This window comes from Lactuca virosa, chromosome 4 (genome assembly GCF_052849685.1).
Source record: "Lactuca virosa cultivar CGN04683 chromosome 4, Lactuca_virosa_CGN04683_v6, whole genome shotgun sequence".
NCBI classification, from domain to species: Eukaryota; Viridiplantae; Streptophyta; class Magnoliopsida; order Asterales; family Asteraceae; genus Lactuca; species Lactuca virosa.
In genome coordinates, this window is record NC_136429.1 from 459,644,523 (window position 1) to 459,651,539 (window position 7,017).

Below are 7,017 nucleotides of genomic sequence, written 5' to 3' on the forward strand. Positions count from 1 at the left end.
CAGGTTGCGAGCCTGTTAGTGTCCACTGGACTGTCTAGAATAGTCCGTGGTTGTCATCCATACTCTGCTGAATGACGGGGCCAACACATGGGTAAAAGGCTTCTCTCATGGTTTACCTCTCACCCTTATCTCATGGTCTATATCACTTCTCATCATTTTATTTTTGTCACACAGCAACTATTTCATCTACCCATGTTTTACCCAACACGTTTGTAGATATAAAATACATACACAGTTTAAATCATTTAAAACATATATAAAAATCTTTCACCCAGCACAGACGGCAAGTATACAGACAATATGCACACATAGCACGTAATTTATATTAAATATTTCATATCTATGTGTAAGATGAAAGGGACTATGCACTCACCTGATTAGGTGGTGACTCGGCACTCGAACAGCGCTTCGTTATCTCAAAATAATTTTTCCCTCGACAAAACCTAGTATCAATACCACTAGGGTTTAGTCTAACGTTAACCGCGACTAATTAATAGTTTAGCTATTATTATTATTATATAAGCGTTAAATAACACTCAATATAACTCATAATAATAGCCCAAATAATTATTTTAATGACCTAATAACATTACTATAATTATTTAAAAGTTATATTAAAAATTGTGTAGGCGTAGCTTACTTACAGCGGGTTTTCTTGAAAACCAGGCTTTGCTCGGAGCAGCGTTTCCGAACCAAAAGACCCTTTTTCTCGGGACTCCGGGAGCCTCGGGGCTTCCTTTGGGTGCCAGGGGTTTTTCCTAGGGTTTAGGGGTGGTTTGGGGTCTTAAAGAGAGAAAGAAATTAGAGAGAGAATGAAGAAATGAGTGAGAAATCTGGAAAGGCTCGCATGGTATTTATAGGGCTGGAGCTGCTGGGAACGCGCTGCGCTCCTCGGACCTACGTTGGGCATTCCTCGGACGCAGGGCGTAGACTTCCAACGTGGTGTATTCGTACGAGACGTGTCCGAAGCCTGATGGTGCGACGTGGCCTGCTCCGAGACCAAGCAATTCGAACGCGGGGCGTTCCTTCTACGCGCTGCGTAGCGAGGCCAGGTGTCTCCATCCGAAGCGAGGCCTGTGAACATCAAGGGACGGTTGGGATTGCGCCACGTCATCGCTCTTGCAACAGCTTTGCAATTTTTCCTTTCCGACTTCTAAAAATCATAAGTTTCGCATACGAGCTCCATTTTCGACGCTCTTTATATCCACGCGTAGGCGGGACCGTACTATACAATTTTCGTTTAGACTCCGTCGGCTAATTTAGAATTTATTTTAAATTTTATATTTTTAACAGGCCGGGACAGGATTGGTCCGTTAATAATTCATAACTTCTTTATCCGACGTCCGTTTTCGTCTGTCTTTTTATCGTTATGCTACTATTAACGAGATCTTCGATTCTCGTTTAGGTTGTGTCGGCTAAAAATCGCTCGATCTAATATTCGAACTTCGGGCTGAACACTGTTAAGCCGAAACTTCGAAAAATCATAACTTCCTCATACGAAGTCAGATTTGGGCGTTCTTTTTATGGACGCTCTCGGTTTAATTTTTTCTGTGACTTTCGTTTAGGTGGTTATGGCTAAAAGTCGCTCTATCGTAAATTCACTATTTACGTCTCCCGGTGCCGTGCCGGTTCTGTCGCGAAACTTCGACGGGTCATAACTTCTTCGTTATTACTCGGATTTCGGCGTTCTGTATGATGGGTTTTGAGAATTCTAACACTCCTATGGTGTACATGCAACCCTAGAAACCTTGGATCTATGTTTGACTAAGATACATGCAAATAATCATTTTTCCAAGGTTCTTATCCTATCTAGCATGGCATGGGGAACTTGAATCAAATAAAGCTAGTAGAATTACTTACCTTGTAGTTGTAGTTGATTGCTTGGAGTTTGAGAGCCTAGCACTAATAGTGTGGATGCCTCAAATGGAAGTCACAAAACACCACAAACTTGGATACTTGAGAGAATAGTCACAACCTTTCTTGAAATCGGCCCTCTTAGTTTTCTCACATCAACTAGTGTGATTTCAAGAACCAAAGCCTCCTTTATATAGTGTGATGGATTGGGGTTACATCCATGTAAACCCTAATACCCATGTCTTTTCATTTCCATGAGATCCATGGGTTAAAGCTCCATGGAGTATCCATGGACTTTCCATGTAAGCCTAGCCCATTCCAAATAAGCATTAGCCCACACTATATAAATACAAGAGCCCATATTTAATTAGTCATACTTTTGATCTCCAAATTAATCCTAGATTAATTATAGATCAATACTAATTAAATAATATGATTTTATATTAAGATATTAGAACTTATAATATATTAATAAATCATAACTTATACTATTCTCAAAAGATTATCCATAAATTGTTCGGGTGAAGTGCAACCCAAATGGACCATGTCGGGTCGGGTCAAGTACATACCAAATATAGTTATGGACTTAGACACTATATCCAACAGTCTCCCACTTGGATAAGTCTAATAACTATAGTTGCAAGTATGACTTCAGGAACCGATCAGCAATTGAAGCTCCTTAAACTCTGTTGAACTATGAAGCGCCATTTTAGATAAGTGATCACATAATCCTCTATTCTAGATATCAGCCGGACAAATACATGGAACATGGTCTTGCTTATTGTCCAGCATTTGTTTCCCGATTTCCGATTTGTTTGACATAGAACTTAACTGAACACATCAATTTAGTTCTTACCGGGCCCGGTACATAGGTCAAAACAAAATCATCGAGGGGCCCAGATATCGCTTCTAATCCTAGAAGGAACAGATAAACTTCGACTCATATGTTTGCTCTACTACTTGTTGAATTACACACAAAAGCACGGTTTATAACATCGAGTTACCAATGCATTTTCGTGCAATCAATGCATAACCAACTCATAGGCAACAAATCATATCTCTAGGTTTGAAGACTTATATGATATTACCATCTCACGATCACTCGAGATAAATTCCATGAAGTGATGCCAGTGAGCGTGGGTTGAATCCAATACTCAGAACTTATGAGCACTCATGAGTGTTGTAGCCCCGCTTTGTCTAACATCTTAGACCTCTCCAAGCCAACTCATGACAGTCTTGATTCATATCTACTTCCAATATATGACCGACTGTGGAGAGTTTGAATAATATGATATAAATCATAACATAATTATTCTGGAAGTCAAAACATGCAAAAAGAAATAATAGTAAACGATTGACAAGAGATAGCAACACTTTACTCATAAATAACAACTTTTATTTATCATCAAATGTCAATTACATTTTACAAATTTCAAGACTATCTAACTACTAAAACTAATATCATCCTTCTGCCCTATGCTCCGAGCATGCTGGAGATGCTTAGCCCGAGTCAGTCCCTTCGTGAGGGGATCTGCTAGGTTCTCATCCGATGATACCCTCTTTGCCACGAGGATTCCTTCTTCTATTCGATGTCTAATGAAGTGATATTTTCTGTCAATGTGTCTGGATCTCCCATGATCTCTTGGTTCCTTGGCTAAGGCAACCGCACTATTGCTGTCACAGAAAATCTCCATTGGCTCCTTTATAGCTGGTACAACTCCAAGGTCTCCGATGAAGTTCTTTAGCCATATAGCCTCCTTTGCTGCCTCGCTTGCTGCTATATACTCTGATTCACAAGTGGAATCAGCCACTGTCTCATGCTTGGAACTTTTCCAAGTAATTGCCCCTCCGTTTAGGGTAAAGACCCAGCCCGACTGAGAGCGGAAATTATCCCTGTCAGTCTGAAAGCTAGCATCACTGTACCCTACAACTCTCAAGTCATCACTCCCACCGAGGGTAAGGACCCAGTCCTTAGACCTTCGCAGGTACTTGAGGATATTCTTTACCGCAGTCCAGTTTGCCTTGCCAGGGTTCCCCTGATACCTGCTAACCATGCTCAAAGTAAAGGCTACATCAGGTCGAGTACACGTCATAGCATACATGATCGATCCTACAGCTGAAGCATAAGGTATTCGACTCATTTCTGCTATCTCAGCCTCAGTACTAGGGCTTTGTGTCTTACTCAATCTGGCATTACTCTGGATGGGTAACTCTCCTTTCTTGGAATTATGCATGTTGAACCTTTTCAACACTTTGTCCACATAGGTGCTTTGACTAAGTCCAATTAGTCTTTTACTCCTGTTTCTCAAAATCCTTATCCCTAGGATATAGGCAGCTTCTCCAAGGTCCTTCATAGCGAAACACTTCCCAAGCCAGGACTTTACTTCCTGCAGGGTTGGGATGTCATTTCCTATGAGTAGTATGTCATCCACATACAGTACCAAAAAGATGACTATACTCCCACTAGCCTTAATATAGACACAAGATTCATCTTCACTCCTTGAAAAGCCAAATTCTTTGATTTTCTCATCAAAGCAAAGATTCCATCTGCGAGGTGCCTGTTTTAATCCATAATTAGATTTCTCCAGCTTACACACTTTACTGGCGTACTCTGTACTGACAAAACCCTCTGGCTGAACCATGTAAACATCTTCAGCCAACTTTCCATTAAGGAAAGCGGTTTTGACATCCATTTGCCATATTTCATAATCATGAAATGTAGCAATGGCTAACAGAGCCCTAATAGACTTAATCTTGGCCACTGGTGAAAAGGTCTCATCATAATCAACTCCCGGAGTTTGAGAATAACCCTTTGCAACCAGTCGTGCCTTATAAGTGTGTACATTACCATCCATGTCGGTCTTCTTCTTGAAGATCCATTTGCACCCAACTATCTTACGATCAGGTACATTGTCAACCAAGTTCCAAACTTGATTGTCATACATGGACTGTATCTCGCTATCCATAGCCTCTTTCCATTTAGCAGCCTCAGGGCCTGCCATGGCTTCCGTGTAGCTGTTAGGCTCATCCAGATTTACCAGTGTGTTATCACTGATAAGTGTCTCACCTTCTGCAGTAATATGAAAACCATAATAATGCTCAGGTGCATTCCTAACTCTGGTGGAACGCCTCAGAGGTATAGATTCTTCAGTCGGCTCAACAGGAGTTTTCTGCTCAGGTTGAGGGCTAGGGTTTGAGGTTCCTTCACCACTTGACTCTTGAATTTCCTCAAGGTAAATTTGCCTCCCACTGTCTCCTTGGCTCATGAATTCTCTCTCGAAAGAATCCTCTTCTTGCTACAAAGACCACATCACCACTGGGTCTGTAGAAGATGTAACCAAAGGATTTCTGTGGGTACCCGATGAAAATACACCTTTCGCTTCGGGGTTCGAGCTTATCGTGAGTCTCGCGTCTCACGAAAGCCTCGCAACCCCAAATCTTGATGTGGTCTATATTGGGAACTTTTCCAGTCCACACCTCGTGAGGTGTTTTGGAAACCTTCTTTGTAGGGACTAGATTAAGGATATGGGCGGCAGTCTCTAAGGCATACCCCCAAAATGAGATTGGTAGCGAAGCTCGACTCATCATGGAACGAACCATGTCCAACAAGGTCCGATTGCGCCTCTCAGCTACACCATTCAATTGTGGTGTCCTAGGAGGTGTCAATTGTGAGACAATCCCACATTCATTAAGATAGTCAAGGAACTCAGTACTAAGATACTCACCACCACGATCGGATCGAAGCATCTTAATGTTCCTGCCCAACTGATTCTCCACTTCTTGCTTAAACTCTTTGAATTTCTCAAAGGTTTCTGACTTATGCTTGATTAGGTAGACATATCCATATCTACTAAAATCATCAGTAAAAGTCACATAGAACCGATTAGCATCTCTTGTGGCGGTTCTGAAGGGTCCACACACATCCGTGTGTATGAGGTCCAACAAACCTTCACCCCTAGCACAAGTGCCAGTAAAAGGTGACTTTGTCATTTTACCAAGCAAACAAGATTCACAACTATCATCTGACTTTAGGTCAAATGACTCCAAGACTCCATCCTTTTGGAGTTGGCCTATGCGTTTCTTGCTTACATGTCCAAGACGACAATGCCATAAGGATGCTTTATCTAAGCTAGTGGAAGAGTTAATACACAATACATTATTTCCTAGATTATCTACAACAGATACAGTTTCATACACGCCATCACAAGGTAATGCTTTAAAATAAAGAACATTATTAAAGAAAGCATCAATACTACCATTATTATTATCAAAATAAAAGGTAAAACCTTGTTTATACAATGCATGAAAGGAAATAACATTTCTTGCCATTTCTGGCGAATAATAACATTTATTCAAATCTAATGTACACCCACTATTTAGCACTAAGGAATAAACTACTATCTTGGTGACAGGTGAAGCTTTCCTGTTTCCCATGATCAAGTTTATCTTTCCTTGCTCCACATTCTCACTTCTTCTTAGTCCCTGCAAATCACAACATATGTGAATACCACAACCTGTATCAAGGACCCAAGACTTATAATGAGGTGAGTTATTAGACAATATAGTGTATATACTTGCATGGTTGGGTTTTACTTTCCCATCCTTCAAATCTTGTTGGTACTTTGGGCAGTTTCGCTTCCAGTGCGACTTTTCATGGCAATAGAAGCATTCAGTCTCATTAGGGTTAGCAGAAGGAGTGACAAAACCTTTCTTGGTTTTGCTTGAAGATGAGCCTTCAAGGGTCTTACCCTTGGTACCCTTAGAAGGGTTCTTTCTCTTCTTCCCTTTGCCATGCCCGATTGCCAAGACATTGGCCGCAGTTGGAGTAGGAGTAGGAGTAGTAACAACCGACTTACCCTTTAGACCACTTTCGACGGTCTTCAAGAGTCCTTGAAGTTTGCTGAGGGTGACTTCTTCCTTGTTCATGTGATATGTCATGCGGAATTGATCATAACACGATGGCAAGGAGTGCAAAATGATGTCTATTGCTAACTCCTCAGGGAAGTTCACATTTAGCTTCAGTAAACGGTCCACATACCTTTGCATTTTCTGCATGTGGCTCGTGATGGGTTCACCATCCTTCATTCGGGTTGTTATCATGGAGGAGATTATTTCATATCGCTCTTGACGAGCACTTTGATGGTAGCGGTCCATCAAGTCCTG